Source organism: Brassica oleracea, chromosome C9 (assembly GCF_000695525.1).
Source record: "Brassica oleracea var. oleracea cultivar TO1000 chromosome C9, BOL, whole genome shotgun sequence".
NCBI classification, from domain to species: Eukaryota; Viridiplantae; Streptophyta; class Magnoliopsida; order Brassicales; family Brassicaceae; genus Brassica; species Brassica oleracea.
In genome coordinates, this window is record NC_027756.1 from 28,273,851 (window position 1) to 28,291,555 (window position 17,705).

Sequence of the window (17,705 nt, forward strand, 5' to 3'; positions counted from 1 at the left end):
AAAAAAATTATTTGGTTTCATATTTAATTTTATTTCAAATATTTTAAATTTTAAAATTATTGTTTTATAAAATTTATATAATTATTATAATTAATTAATATTTTAAATATGGAGATGTAAATTCGTTGTAAAATTCCACGTTAAGTCCTCGTAACGTTTACGAGGAATTTACATGGAGTCGTTGTAAAGTCCTCGTAAAGTTTACTTCGACTTTACGTGGAAGCCTTACGTGGCTTTTACAACGAACTATTACGAGGTATTTACATCGTCATTTACGAGGGCATTACGACGAATAGTTTCCTTCCGCTTTACGAGGAATTGACTTCCTCGTAAACGTAACTAGGACTTTACGACGAAACCTCCATTACGACGAGCGTTTAACAACGAAACGCATATCGATGTTAATTCGTCGTAAAGCCTCTATTACGACGAATTTACAACGAATACCGCCCTCGTAAAAAATATGTTTTCTTGTAGTGATAAAGATAACTGGAAATGAAGCTGATGATCGTGAAGATCCTCCTAGAATGGGTGGAAATAACTTATCTTTAGCTGGATGAAGTATCGGCCAAGATCTTCTTAGTTGTGTTGGTCATTTCTCCAACCAATCCTGCCTCCGATCTGCAAAAAAAAAAAAAACACTATTTATTTTGGAATTTTATCTTTAAAATATAATTTTTATAATATAGTTAAAATTTACTTCAATGCATTTTTTCTCAAATTAAATTTAGAATAAATATAACATATATATTTCTCCTAAATATAAAAAATACATGTTTATATTTTAAAAGAAGAGATCGAGATGTATTGGAGTAACTTTACCTTTAAATACTATAAAGAAATATAAAAATGGGTTAGAGATACTCTTATATTCAAGAAAAAATTACATGTACACATACTTTTTACCTATCTATTTACATCCACACATACTTTCAGCATGTGAGGTACTTTTTCCTTGTAAATTTCCCAAATAGCCCTTATAACCTAAAATCTATTTTTCCATTGACTCATCAAATTTTAATCAGCCGCATCTACTCTCTTCTCCGATGATTACAATTTTCACAGCCGATGTTTTACACAGTATAATAAAGACTGTTAATGGAAGAAGAAAAGCTGGAGGTGGAGATGCTAGTAGAGAAGAAAAGGTGGAGACATGGTTACGGTGGAAAACATAATGTTTATGGTGGTCATGCTAGTGGCAGCGGTAGAGGTCGGGTCTTATGTGGTGGTGAAGGAGGAAGAGCTGGACGTGGAGCCGTGGATGTGGATCAAAAGTTGGAAGGTATGGAGGAGGTGACGGTGGAGGAGCTAATGGCTTAAGTGGAACTTCTGTAATTGGATATGAAAATTGTGGTGGTGAAAGAAGTGGTTAGCAGTCATGGATCCGGTGGAGGGTCTTATCGTGGTAGTGCTTACGTAGGCAGGTAGTGGAGGAGCTTATGGCAGAGGAGGAGGAGCTAATGGCATCAGTGGAGCTTGCAGATGTGGATATGAAAGTTGTGGTTGCGAAAGAAGTGGTTAGCGGTCATGGAGACGGTTGAAGGTTTTATGGTGTTGGTTTTTACTAAGGCTGAAGGAAGAGTAACCAGAGGCGGGGAAAGATCAAGGAACCAGAGGCGGGGAAAGATCAACAGTTATACCCTCTAGTGGCGGTAGAGGAAGTGGTGGTGGAGAAGCTTATGGCGGCGGTGGGGTTTATAGCAGAATAGTTATGGAAGTGGTAGTGGTGAAGGAGGTGGTATGGTGGTACAAAAGAAAAATATCTCAGTGGTGGTTAAGGAGGTAGTTATGGATAGTCCACAATTTGAATCGGTTTCATGACCACACTTTCTCTAACCACATAAACGAAATTAAATGAAGGTTATAATAGACATTTTACTCCACATTTTTCTGCATAAAGTATACCTCTAGAAGTATGTCAAAGTGTAATACAACACCTTTAAAGTATGTCAATTGGTAAACCTCTCTATATTCAAATGCATCAAGCAGATTCAAAAAGCTTGATTTTACTAGCAAATGTTGGTTGTTGTTATACTATTAAAAATTATATATATTCGCCCTAAATAATTGAACCTGTTTTTTTTATACATCAAGCCCGACCCGGTATAGATTTCAAAGCTCCCCTCCACATGAAAAACCTCTACTCTGCATCCTCTAACGCCTTCTTCCCGTCCTTTCTGGCCTTTTCTCGCTCGTTGTCTACCAACTACAGTAAAATGTCTTTGAAAGGATTATGTCCTATAAGTTTAACATGTGAGGTCTCAACCGCGAAAAATATGGGAAGAGGACCAAGCTTCTTTAGTTTCATTTGCTTCTCAATCTCCACTAGCTCGTCCAAGCACCAATCAGACTCTGGAAAGTTCTCCGAGAAGATCCCCACACCACTTTCGAGTCTCTTATCAGCTTTAGTAGACTCTCATCTATCTGTTTTCCTCGAAGTGTGTCCTCGTTTGTCAGCACGTTGACGCCTTTTTCTATCAATTTGTCTTTTAGGAAGCTGAAGAAGTTGTCACGAACGTCTTGTCTTTGCACGGAAACTGATGAAAACTTGATGGTGCGGACTAGTCCTCTCCATCCAGAGGCGGACCCACGTGTAGGGTGGAGGTGTCAGCTGACACCCCATAAATAATTTATATTTCATTTGTAGGCTAGAAGTAATTGTCAAAAGCAGCTGAATTGGTTAAAAGCCTTATCTCTGACACCCCATAACTTGAGTTCGATGCATTCTCTGCACCCTAATAGATTTTTTTTTTTGAATCGCGCTGAAAGCCCAAATTTCATTTTAACTTTTCTGTTGGATTTTAATTCAGTTTTTTTTTTCATTTTATGGGCTTAAATTTAAAAATTTAATCTAATTATTTGTTCCTTTTAATATATCTGGATTTTTAAAACCAAATTCAACCTATGTTTTAATTAAAAGTCTGATAATCTTCATTTATTGAACATTTTTACATATTACAGTTTTCATAAAAAAATATATGCTTAAGATATCATACTAAATATTATAAATATTTTAATAATATTTAATTCCAAATAAATTAATTAATTTATGACACCGGTAAAAAAAATTTCTGGATCCGCCACTATCTCCATCTCTCTCTCGCTCTCGCTCTCTCGCTCTCTCGCTCTCGCTCTCTCGCTCTCGCTCTCTCGCTCTCGCTCTCTCGCTCTCGCTCTCGCTCTCTCGCTCTCGCCCTCTCGCTCTCGCCCTCTCGCTCTCGCCCTCTCTCGCCCTCTCGCCCTCTCTCGCCCTCTCTCGCCCTCTCGCCCTCGCGCTCTCGCCCTCGCGCTCTCGCCCTCGCTCTCTCGCCCTCGCTCTCTCGCCCTCGCTCTCTCGCCCACGCTCTCTCGCCCTCTCGCCCACGCTCTCTCGCCCTCTCGCTCTCTCGCCCTCTCTCTCTCTCTCTCTCTCTCTCTCTCTCTCTCTCTCTCTCTCTCGCTCTCGCTCTCTCTCTCTCTAATTCAGATTCAACTGCTTCTCACAATAGCTACCTTTGTTGCTGTCATTTTTTGGCCGCGAGTTTTTGGGATATATCTCCTTGAAACTGTTTTTAGAGATGAGGCAATGTTCCAACGGTGGCATTCGTATAATAGGTTTATTTTTCATATTATAAGAGAATTTTTACCATTGGTATAATGGAGCGTAAGGTTAATCTCTTAAGTCAATTCTCAAAGATAAACAAATTTGAACTTGAAACTGGTTTTTTTTTAATAATAATCTGCTATGTTCAGATTTAGATGCACCATAAGAGCAAACAAACATTAAGAAACGGTCAGGGGAACACTTTTTGGAATGAGTAAAGCCGATAATGGTGATGTGTGAGATGGTTAGGCTGTAAGATATCTATAAGGTGTAGGTCTTCATCGATTCCATAAGACTTATTTATAGTTCGAGCTCGTATATGTTACAGAAAACGTTCGTGAACCTGAATAAAGGAGGCGAAGTGGGAGGAGAGGTGAGTTGGAGTTTAATGACTGAATTAAATCAGGTGTTTTTGAAAAAGGGAAAACGTTACAGAAAATCTAATCGGAGACCATGGCAAATGATAGGGTTATGGGGTCGAAGAGGAAGGAGAAGACAAAACTGATCTAAAGCGGACCACCATTATGAAAGTAGGAATGCCCCAAAAATAACTAAAGGCTATCAATGTTTTGCACTAATCGAACATATTCAGAAAGAATAAGAAGTTGTCTCTCTGCTCGACACGTGTTGAAAAAAGAGGATATGAAAGATGAGATGGTGCATTATGGAGTATTTTTCTTCTACTTTATTATTATCTATCTATATCTCTATATATATAATAGAGTTTACTCACTCCTGGTGAAAGACACGTCGTCAATTAGTTTCATGAGGTTCTGACACGTGTGCTATTCATTTTGTGTTTCGTAACTTAAGTTTACATATGTTTTTTATGGGTTTCATTAGTGTTCTGATTGGGCCTCGAGTGAATGAGTTATTGAACTCCCATCTCTTAAGCAAAGGTTCTTTTTTCCGTGGAGACTTCGATGTAACAGGTCAAAGGTCATCACCAGCAAAGTGCAATCTGGGACGTTACACAAGTTTATTGATTCTAAGGGTCTTCTTTAACGCTCTCATTAACAACAGCTCCCACTCTTCACACGATCTGTCAATCAATGCATCTATTACTTCCATTGTGAATCTTGACTATAAATAGGTCAGCATCAATCCGTCAAAATCATAACGCTTGGAGACTACAACGTTGGTTTCTGCTGAAAGCTTGCGGTGTTGATGGATTTCCGATGATACTGGCCAGTTGGATGCACATGAATTTCACAAAATCAGGTACCCAATTTTCTTTTGGAACCTTGCCGTAGTGAAATCGCGTTAGGGATTAGCGAATCAAAAAATGATGTTGGTCGTAGGGATTTAATTATTTGAGCAAGTAGAGGTGTCTGAATTTGATAGATTGCGTTAAGGTTTGGCGAATCGAAAAATGATGACGGTGATAGGAATTTGCTTATTTGAGAGCTGTCTGAATTTGATAGAGTTAATCCGTACGTGTGGCTCGAAGGTGATAGTCTCAAATGGTATAAAATGGAATTGGCTAACCGTGAATAATACCTTTTGGAATTAAGGGCAAATTCCTTGCTTGGTTTGCACCGGTCAAGAGTTAATTTGTCTCAGAAGAGATCCTGAAGAATGCACCAGTTCCTGCGATTGTTCATGCGATTGTTTGCCAGAACTATGTCGATTTTGTTTTGTTTGGTAAAATATGAGTCACTTCCTCAGATTTTTTTTCTTCATCAGAAGCCTTACTAAGAAGGAACCAGTTCCTAAGATTGTTCCAGTGGCAGCTTTGTGATGTTCTTTACCTTAAGCAGTTGAATCACTTGAAAAAGTATTAAAGAAGAAGAATTAAGTAAAGGGAAGATTCAGTGCTGAAAAAAGTATCAGCTGCAGTCACCATTTGGATTGGTTTTAGACGACATATCCACAGATTTGGGTTTGTTCATCATAAAGATCAGTTGGATCTATTAAACGAAGATGATACTAAAGCCGTCAACAAAAAACAAGTTGCAAGCAAATGTTGAGATCGGCAGAGGACAAAATGACTTAAAACTATAAGAATCTTACAACTATAAGTTGCAAGCTTTGTGATGTTCTTTACCACAAGGAAGACAAGTAAATTACGATTTAGTTGGTTTGTTTTCATTTAGTTGGTGTGCTTCGGATTTTGTACAAATTATAGTGCAGCATCAATTTCTTATGGAACAACAAAAGATTCACAATGTATTTAAAAACATATTTAAATTGACCTTCAACTGTATTAAATAGCACGTAACATGAGACTTACAAAAGTAGCTTTTTGTAGTTCTGAATCAAAGTTATATATTTCTAAACATAATAAAATATTCGTAAGCCAACATAATAAAATTATATATAAACATGGTTTATTTTTCTAAATAATTGTATTAGTCAAGTAAAAAAAAAAATTTTGTTACCAAAATCTTCCAAAATAAGGTGTATTTCATCTTTCAAATATGACAAAAGTTAAATAATTAATGAATTTGTGTAGGACTTTTTTTCTGGGTGCATATGCGAAAATACATTAGTATACATGTATAAAAGATAAAAATAAACATTTGTAAATATGTTCTGCCCAAATGGTCAATTTTAAATAATTTATATATGTTTTTGTAAATAATATTCTGCCAAAATACGCAAAGTTTGCTTTATATTCTTTGGTCTAAGATTATAAAGCATCTATTGCACTAATATTAAAGCATAATAGATCACTTATATATATGTAATTATATTTTTAAATAATATTCCTTTGGTTATGATCCATTAGAGATTCAAATTAACAAAACAAATTCACATTTCAGGAGTCAGAATTAGACACTAAGGCAATCCTTAGTCAGAATTCTTCTGATTACGTATAGAAGAATTCTTATTTTTATGAATCTCTAGTATAAATGTTTTTAAAAAGTTCTATTGAGTCAAGAAGGGGACAATGAACTTTTACAATTTTCCTTACTTATCTAACCACTCTTAAGAACCATCCTTAGATTTATTGACTGCAAATTGTACTGTAGATGCTAAAGTGGATCATTCTGCTAATTATTCACACTTGCTGAGAATGTTTGAAAGAAACAAGCAGACCTCCAACTTAATTGAGCTCAACTTGCTTGTCTTGGGGCTTGGTATACATTGGATCGAAATCTTCCTGCAAATCTGGAAGGTATTAGACTTAGTGTCCCTTGTTTTCCTTCCACCTCTCTTTGGCATCCATATATATTTACAAAATATTGAGATGATTTTTTGCGGTGTAGAGGGGTAGGAGTGTCTCCTGCGACCCCATTATTCTACTCTAATAGAATGATCACACATTATTCTACTATTAGCTCGACCCAATTATTCTACTCTAATAGAATGATCACACATTATCAATAACCCCACTATTCGCCTACAACTTTGCCCAGTAAAAAAAACCAGATTCAGAAAAGAGAGAAGGGGAACCAGAAAAGAGTTACTTGTAGATCCAGATACTTGTTTGATTTGATTCCATGTGTTCAGTGATCGATACTCCCAAGGTAAAGCATGTATTTTTTATTAATATGAATGAAATGATGTCAGTAGAGGGGTTAGTTCGACATGGTTAGTTAAGTTGCTGGATGAATGGAATTGGTTGCTAAACTAGGATATTGTATAAAAAGTACTTCTAAGTTAAGATTGATTTCATGTGGTTTGCAATATTGTTGAGGTGACGATAGTAAGTTCTTAAATTGTGTGAGTCCCTGCTGTTTTCAAACCATTTCCAGAGAGACTGCTCATTGTTTTGCTTGAGGACAAACAAAAGAGTAAGTCTGGGGTGCTGATATACCATCGATTTTACCCAGTTTTAGCCATGGTATATATGTGTTTTAAATACATTATAGTTGTTTTGGAGTCTTTTTTACTATGTTTTCAGGTTTTGGAGTGATATGGGGGAAAGTGGTGATTTTGGTGCATTTTGGAGATAAAATGATAAAGACCTGTAGTTGACCATCGAACAGCCCATCGGTCGATGATTGAAGACGATAATCGATCGACACACACACTGTGTTGTCAATCGACAGTGAAGCCCAGATTTGATTTCAGCCGACTTTAAGCCCAACTCCCACAAGAATTACCAGATTACCCTTGACGAGTTTTAACCTAATATTTATGTGCTCTGCTATTGTTCTAGGCAACACATGCTTTCTACACTTTCATACTTTAATACAGAAAAATACTTAGAGTCTTAGGTTTGGAGAGAAGATCCAAGAACTCCTTCAGAGATTTGTGATTGGAACTATGATTTTCTACTCTATTCTATTTATGCAGTTTTCATATTTCTTTGTTATGAATTGCTTAGCCATGTCTGAGTAGTTCTCTTTGTTAGATATAGGGTTCAGAAATTCATGAGGGATTAGCCCAAAATATAGAATTGCTAAGTGTTAGGATATCCATCAGTTAAACTGTTCTTAATGCATGTGTTCTATAATAGCTAACTAGGACTTTGCCTATAGATATAAAGGCGCAAGCGGAAGCTTGGTCTCTGTCTGAATTAGTTTACATTGTGCTAGGATTGCTAGAACCAAACGGAAGCTGATTTAGTTTAGCCTAGTGAATAAGCCAAACCCATACGTAAAGCTTCTTGGTAGGTACGTCGATCGACAACTCAGTAATTGCATTGATCGGCGGGCTGAATGGTGTATCATCGACAATCCATAATTGGTATCGATCGACTCTTTCCCAAGACCAACAACCAACAGCTGAGGTCTTAGAGCCGACAATATATAGTCTAAAAATACGGAAGTTGATCGACTACTCTTTAAGTTTGAGTTCTAGAATATCCAACATACACTTAGTCTCTATATCTCTATAATCCTGATTGTCTAAATAGAAACCCTAAGTCTAACGCCTTTCATATCTTTTTCAAAACCCTAATAAATCAACCGAGCAATTACTTTTCTTACCCCTGTTATTTACATCTAAACCATTCAACCTAGCTTAACTACATAACTACTAGATCTTTTGTGTCTTAGCTCCCTGAGAATTCGATCCTTAAGTACTACAACTCGGCCCTTATTTGAGAGAGTACAAATCACTCCTTAGGGTACTTTGAAATATATTAATATAATTTAAAAAGAGAAAAGTTTGATAGGAAAATGAAATAATTTTAATTTTCATAAATACATATATCATATATTATTTGCGCTAGGCGTGAATCGGACGGTCAGCATGGGCCTAGCGAGTTGGTGATAACTCATAGATTAATCTACGATTAATCGGAGATTAATTTTAAAACTTTTTTGTATATTTATATATAGATACATATATAATTTGCTAAAAATAGACATCAAATACGCTGGCTCACGTGGTTTATAACTAGGGGTGTTCAATCCGGATATCGGTTCGGTTTCGGTTCGGTTTTTTCGGTTTTTCGGTATTTTGGTTAGTAAAATATAACTACCATTCTAAATCCATATTTACTTCGGTTCGGTTCGGTTTATATACCGCCGGTTTTTGGTTTATTCGGTTTTATACCAAAACATAATTATTTAGTTTGAGATCATATTATATAAATTTTAGAGTCATATTGTCATCGCAGTCATTTATTAAAAATATATTATATTTTCAAATAAAAGAACAAAAAAATAAAAAACGCTTATACCTTCAAATGAAATAATCAAATCTAGAATTAAAATCAAAGCTCGAAATTTTGAAAATAAAAATAAAAAACAAAAGAGAAGTATGAAAGAAAATGTTTCCACTCTTCCATATTCAGTGTTCATCAAAGTCATGTTTCGTCGAGTGAAACTCTGTTAGTTTATAAATAAGAAAAAAATTGTGAAGAATTTTTTCTAGTTATTACCTATCAAATTTATAACATTCACTTCAATTTAATTAATGATAAAAGAAAACAAAATGATTAAAAGAAGAAGACTAAGAAAATAAAAATCCTCAGTTACGATGAATTGTTATTTAATTATATTTTAAGTGTTTTTCAAATTATGATTCTTTATTACTATAAAAATATGGTAATAATTATTAACAAAAGAATAACTTATATAACAAATATATTTTTCATGTGACGTTATAAAATATGTACATATTTACATGTTTTTACTTTTGATCGGTTTTGTTCGGTTTATTCGGTTTAATCGGTTATAAACCAAACCATATCCAAATCCTACGGTTTTTATAAAATCATATCCATTCGGTTTATATGGTATATACCAAAACCATACCATATTGTCTATTTCGGTTCGGTTCGGTTCGGTATGGTTCGGTTTTACCATATTGGACAGGCCTATTTATAACTGATGTAATTATCAAATATCAAATCATGAACACATGCAACCATATACACATAGTAGTAGGCTCTGATACCACTTGATGGAGATATGTATACTTAATGGAGGTGGTATCTCTCCCGCATAAATTCTTAGGCCCCTTGATCTACTAGTGTATATGGTTAGCACTAAAAATTAAGAAAGCTTGAAACACTTAGTTGAACTTATCTTATAAGATGATGATAGGTAGAAGGTCTTTTAGCTCTTTGTATCCGAATTATCCTAAGCTTAAGTAGAGAATAGAGGAAGTATACCATATGAGAGTGAGAGAGAATCCTTATATTTTGTCTAGCCAAATGACAAAACCCTTCTTTTTCAACCTTATTTAACTTATTTTTTCATCTCTCCGCCTTATATACTTCCCCACCTTATGGTATTTATTAGACTGAATATATATACCTTCATATATACGTAAGCTAGGGACCACAACCAAACCAGTAAACCGTAACTTAACCGGTTCAGAACCATTGTCATTTAATTCAGCCCATCACAGAATATAATTAATGACATCCAAATTGGGTTCTATGCATAAAACCCCATGTCCATCAATTTAAATACCGAAGGCCCAATCCATATATGATCACTCTTTATTTGGGCCAAACCGAGATAACAATCATTAATCCATAAATCCCACAATTGGTTCACATCTCCAACAATCTCCCACTTGTGGACCTAATTGTGACCAAGATGATTTATGGACTAATCCTAATGAGCGCTCCTTATGATTGTCATCAAAACCCGGTTTGAAACATTCTCTTCCATTTATCATATTAATACCGGACTAAAGAGATATAATTACTGTAACCGTAATTAGATCCACAATGATCACAAGTATTACCATAGTAAAATGACATTAGACCAGACATGGATGCATAGCATATAAATTACACGCAAAAGTGATCATCGTGCCTATTTCCAACTGGCCCTCCTAATCGAGATCAACCTTATGAACAAACAACACATAGTGATACCTGATATCACTAAAATTACCATAAGTAGTGATTTACTCTCTCAAATAAAAGGTTCGGTTGTAATACTTAGGGATCAAATTCACAGGTAGATAAGGCACTCATTAAATCTATCTAGTTATGTAGTTAAGCTAGGCTAGTAGGTTTTAAAGCAGTAAATAGCAGGGGTGAACAAGTAATTGTTCGATTGATTGATTTGAGTTTTTAAGACAGATATGAGAAACGTTAGACTTAGAGTTTCTATTAAAACAATCAGGATTGTAGAGATATAGATTACTAAGCATATAGGGATATTCTTGAACTCAAACAATAAGAATAGTTTCATATATTTAGACTATTTATTGCCAGATCTAGGAACTCAGCTGTCGCTTCTTGGTCCTAAGAAAGTGTTGATTGATTCCAACAACGGGGTGTCGATCGATACACATTCAGTCCGTCGATTGCAACTAGTGAGTTGTCGATCGATGAACCTTCCAGGGAGCGTTATCGCACGAATTTGATGTATTCACTAGGTTAAAATAAGTCAGCTTCTGCTTATTTTTAGCAATCCTAGCACAATCTAAAGTCATTAGACAGAGAACCGAACTTCCGCTTGCGCCCTAATATCTAAAGACAAGGTCCTAGTTAGCTACTCTAGAACACAAGCATTAAGAACAGTTTAGTTGATTAATATTCTTGACACTTAGGAATTCTATATTTGGGCTAATCCCTCATGAATATCTGAACCCTAAATCTAATAAGATGAAATACGCAGACATGGCTAAGCAATTCATAACAATAAGATAAGAAAACTGCATAGAATAGAATAGAGTAGAAAAATTGGAATTCCAATCACAAATCTCTGAAGGAGTTATTGGATCTTCTCTCCAAACCTAAAACTATAAGTATTTTGCTGTATGAAAGTAAGAAAGTGTGTGTTTCCTAGAACAATAGCAGAGGACATAAATATTAGGTTAAAACTCGTCAGGGTAATTTGGTAGTTCTTGTAGGACTTGGGTTTAAAGTCGGCTGGAACCATTATGGCATCTGCGCGTTTCGCCGTCGATCGACAACACGGAGTGTGTGTCGATCGATTATTGCATTCGCCCATTGATCGATAGTCATGGTCGATGGTCAGCTACGGGTCTTTATCATTTTATCTCTAAAATGCACCAAATTCATCACTTTCCTTCAAATCACTCCAAAACCTGAAAACATACTAAAAAGCACTACAAGAAATATGAGTTTTAATAGCAGTCGAGGATAGCGTTTTTTTATTTTTCTGCTATCGTTAACATACCCTTGAGTTTTAGATAGCGTTTGCAAAAATGTAAACGCTATGTTTGGTTGGTCCGATTTTAATCCTACAAACGCTTTTTAGAAACGTATTATACATAGCACTTCCAGTTTTGAAACGCTATGCATAATTAAAGCGGGGAAATTATTGATTTTACCATCTACCCTCTTTTCACTTTCCCTCTCACTCCATTTCATTTGCCTCCAAACCCAAAACCTTAAAACCTATACCCTAAACCCAAAATTTTAAACATAACCCTAAAACCCAAATATTTTCTTATTTTAATGTCAATTTTATTATTTTAATTTTTTCAATTTCAAATATTAAATCTAAACCTCAAACCCTATTCATATATATCAAACTACATATATATATTCTAGACCTTAAACTTAACCCGATATATATATGTATATATCAATTAAATTTTAAAATTTTGAATATTAAAAAAAATTCAATAATTAAAGAAACTTTAATATCTTTAAACTTTAATATCAAAACTTAAGCGTTAAGATTATAATCTCCAAATTTAACTATAAACTCTAACTCAAAGCTTTCTAAATTTTAATATACCGCAGTTTAATAAAATTTAAAAATTTTGTTTCAAATATTAAATCTAAACCTCAAACTCTAAAATATAGACATACACACATATATATATATACATTCCAAATTAATCTTATACCCTAAACCACATAGTACTTTAACCCATTGCATAGAACATTAAGCCTCAAACTGATGCATAAAATTTAATTTCAATAATATATATCCTAAACTATATACCACATTTCAGTCGTACATTATACATTTCAAAAATAAAAATAAACCACTAAATAATAAACAACACAAAAACAAAAGAATTAGTTTCATTTAAATGTTTTTTATCAAATATTTTTTTTAATTTACATAACCACAAAATCAAAGTGAAAATTTTGATATTTCAAATTTTATATATAATCATTTTATAAGCTATAAAATTAATATTTTCAAAACTTAATATCAAACCATATACTTAATTTCAAATCTTAACCCTAAACCCTTAATCACATATTTCAAATGAACCTATATCATAAAACATTAAAACTCAAATTTTAATCGATTAAGTTTTTTTTTTTGAAAACACACAACCACAAAATTCGAATATAAAAATTATATTTTAAATTATGTTATCAAATTATTTAAATTTAGATAATTTTTATAATACCTATAGAGAAATGAAAATACAAACTGTATCGTTCTTTTTGAGCCATTGATTGAATTTTATCAAGGGTCCAAAATCACACTTCGGTCTATCCACCTCCTTCTTTCCTATTGGACAATCCTTTTTCATTTCTCTTACTCTACTCTGTACGCCTTCTCTCTCTCTTTCGTCTTCTCAAGCCAACATCATCTCCTTCTTCGAAGTTTGTAAACGGCGAGGATTGGTATGGAAAAGGCTCATGTTATTGTGGTGAGATAATGAAGTAGAAGAAGAAGAGGCGAAGGTAGTGGTCTAGCTGCACGAGTACCGGAACACTGGAGGTGCACATCAATGGCGGATCTGGAAGACGAAGACGACGGCGCGAGCAGATCCAAGCTTTGGCAAAGAAGAACCAAAAAGTCGACGGCTTTATCAAAGGTGATTCCTTTTTATTGAATCTCTCTTTGTCCGTTGAATCTCTCTTTGTCTATCTCTACTCACAAATTCGTTTTGTCTCTCACTCAAATTGTTTGTGACAGTAAGTAAGGTCTCCAAGAAAAATCTGAGATTGGGTCACTCCAAAGGTATGTCTCTCACTCAGATTTAGTTTCGTTTGTTTTAATATATTGATTTGGAATCTGTTGACAATTGACAGAGATAAAAGATGGAGGAAAACGGAGAACATGGCTTAGGGTGTGGCTTAAGCTTCAAGTGTGGAGGAAGACGGTGACGCCGGAGATCTCGCACTGACGAGGACTGCAGTGGCGACGAATGGAAGAGGACGACAATGACCTCGCGGCGGCTCTCGTGATGTGGAAGACACAGTGGTTTACTTAGGTTTAGATGGTGTTGATGACGGCTGTAAGTTCTTTTGATTCTAGGTTTTAGATTAGGGTTGGTTTAGATATAAACCGGTTTTAGTTTAAACCAATGTTATTTTGTAAACCAATTTTAATTAATAAATCAAATTTGTTGTTAATTTTTTATTTGATTTGTGACTTTTTAATATCTTTTTGATTTATTTATTTTTTATTTTTATTGTTTAATAACAAAAAAATATGCGCTATTAAAGAACATTTAATCGCATACAAAAAATCGCTATAATATATAATAATACGATAGCAGTACAAAAAACCGATATCTAATGTGTTTGATCTATTATGACGGGCAATGATACAACGCTTCAAAAACCGCTATAATATCGTTATATAGCGTTATTCGTACGCTATTAAAACAGATTTTTATTGTAGCGAAGACTCCAAAAAACTATTAAGTATTAAAAACACTTGTATACCATAGCTAAAAATATGTAAAATTCATGGTATATCACTACCCCAACACTGAACGAAATAGTGTTGGAATTCAATACTGAACCAAATAGTATTGAAACCTTAACGCATGAACCAAATATACATTAAACTGAAAGTGAGCCAAGTACTTATTAGGTACAAACAACTCCCACCAAAACAATATATCATCTGGACCCATATGAGCAACATGCTCCCTAAACAATTTAAGTGGAACACCTTTAGTCAGCGGATCCGCTATCATGGAGTTTCTACCTATATGCTCAACTAAAATTATACCACTCTGGATCCTTTCACGAGCAACACGATACTTGATGTCGATATACTTCGACTTCGTGCTGCTCCAGTTGTTGTTCGCATATAACACTATTGAATTATTGTCACAGTAAACCTTAAAGGGTCTTTCAACACCCGGAACCAAATGAAGTCCTGTGACAAAATTCCGCTGCCAAATAGCCTGATTGGATGACTCATAACATGCTATGTATTCTGCTTCCATAGTAGACGAAGCCACAAGCCCCTGCTTGGCACTTCGCCACGATATGGTTCCCTCAGAAAACAAGAATACATAACCAAAAGTGGATCGACGGCTATCAAGACATCCAACATAATCAGAATCGCAATAACCAGTGATCTCGGGCTGGTTACTTCGCCTATAGACGAGCATAAGATTCTGAGTTTTAAGCAAATACCGCATCACCCGTTTGACTGCTTTCCGATGGTCGATCCCCGGGTTACTTAAGTATCTCCTCAACATGCCAGTAATAAAAGCCAAGTCTGTACGCGTACAAACCATAGCGTACATCAGACTCCCAACCGCTGAAGCATAAGGAATTTTCCGTATTTCCTCAATCTCTAACGCAATCTTGGGACACTGCTCTCAACTGAACTTATTACCTTTAGAAACATGGGTATCTATTGAGTTACAATTCTTCATGCCATAACGTTCTAAAACCTTATCGATGTAGCTCTTTTGTGATAAACTTAATATACCACGAGAACAGTCTCAGTGTATCCTTATTCCTAGTACAAAAGAGGCTTCACCAAGATCTTTCATCTCAAACTGCTCTGAAAGAAACTTATTGGTGTCACGCAACATGCCTACATCGTTTGTGGCAATCAGAATGTCGTCAACATGTAGTAGAAAGATCACAAATTTTCTCCCACTGATCCTATGGTATACACAATCCTCTATACAATTCATTTCAAAACCGAATGAAGTGATCACCTGATCAAACTTGCGATACCATTGATGAGACGCTTGCTTTAAACCATATATGGATTTTTCTAGTTTATATACAACTTTCTTTGGGTCTCCAACCACAATTTTTTCCAGCTGTTGCATGTAAATGACTTCATCAATGTCACCATTGAGAAATGCAGTCTTTACATCCATCTGGTGCAGCTCTAAATTCAAATGAGCTGTCAGTGCTATTATTATCCTTAATGAGTCATTCGATGAAACCGGAGCGAATTTCTCTTGGTAATCAATGAATTCCTTCAGAGTATAACCTTTGGCGACAAGGCGAGCCTTATATCTTTCCACTCTACTGTTTGCATCATGTTTAGTTTTAAAGACCTATTTACAACCAACTAGTTTTGCACCTTCTGGTAGTGGTTCAAGATCTCAAACGCCATTGTCCAACATAGATTGATACTCTTCCTTCATGGAATCAGTCCACTCATCAGAGTCAACACTTTGGATGGCTTGACAGACACTTAAAGGGTCATCCATCATCCAAATGCCATCTTCATGTTCATGAAGAAAGATTACAAAATCATATGATATTGCACTCTTCCATTCTCTAGTGAACCTTCTTAATTGCACTCGTGGTTCTTGAGGCTCTTCATTGAACTGTTCTTGAGGACCAATAACTTGTTCTGAATGAGAATCCGGGTTACCCTCTGTCGATTTCCGTTTAAATAAAGAAACTAGGAAAAACCTAATTTCCCAGAGGTCCCGGATATCTGCTAATACCACACGCCAAGCAATCAGAACACAATAATGACAACGATAAAGTATAAGAAATCGAAAAGAGAGCAAAGTAGATCTTATTCTGAATTCGCGTTTGAGCGTTACAACAAGGTAAGAGCCTGGGCTACGAGAGCTGTCGGCGAGATTCCTAGTTCTAAAACCCTAAGACAGCAATAACCTAGTTGAGTCGCAGCTCGAATAACAAAAACAGAAATATGACTAATTGCTCTAAGTGCTAAGTTTGCTCTGAAAAAGTCCTCCTCCATGCCTCTCGCCTAGGACCCCTTATATACTGACTCCAAGGTCGGTTTACGCCTTTCCTCTTCTGCCCTTTAGCTGCCATAGCATAAAAATGAAGATATTCCATTTTTTCCGATCTTCGTAATTATCTTCAAAATTTCGTATTTATCCGCAGAAACTTCACATTTATCTTTCCTTGCGGACCAAGCGTAAACCGACATGCGAGTTACGGGCTGTTGGTTAAGAAATCGTAAGTTGGGCCTCGAGTCGTGTCTTAGGTCCCTTTGGGCCGTCTTTCGACTCGAAGCATTTATTACGGCTTCTTTCGATAAAGAATGAACTTTCCGCGGTTTTTACGGTAAAGTTTGATTGATAACTTAGAAATGGCGGGGAACGTGAGATGGGTTCGCTACGGTATTCGGGAGATAGCATCGAAGGGTAGACGAGAATGCATGGACTGATGTTGTATCGACGTTTCAAAAGAGCTCGGTCGCTACATAGCGACCGAGCGGAATGGGCGTTTGGTCGCTATGTAGCGACTGAGCCGAACCTTGCTTTCGGCGATGGAAGTGGTACGAGCGAGGTCCCTATTCTGGACTTCGATGATTTCTTTGCTGGTCTTCCGTCGGGTTTTGACGCTCCTCAAGGCACGAGCGAGTCAGGGAGGCCGAGATTTGTTGCGGAAAGATCTCGCATCATTAACGGAGTATAATTTTTAAGAATTCCGACGATCGTTATTATTATTATTTTTTTCTTATAACGTGTCAATCGGCTTTACATGGTTTGAACTTGCTTGGATCGGCCATTAAGGCGAGCCATAGAGAGGCCTTACTTTTTTCTTCTTCGGGGATTTGGACGTTAACTTCGTCGTTACCGTTTTTGACCCCAACAGTTAGCCCCCCAGCACATTGGGAACGTG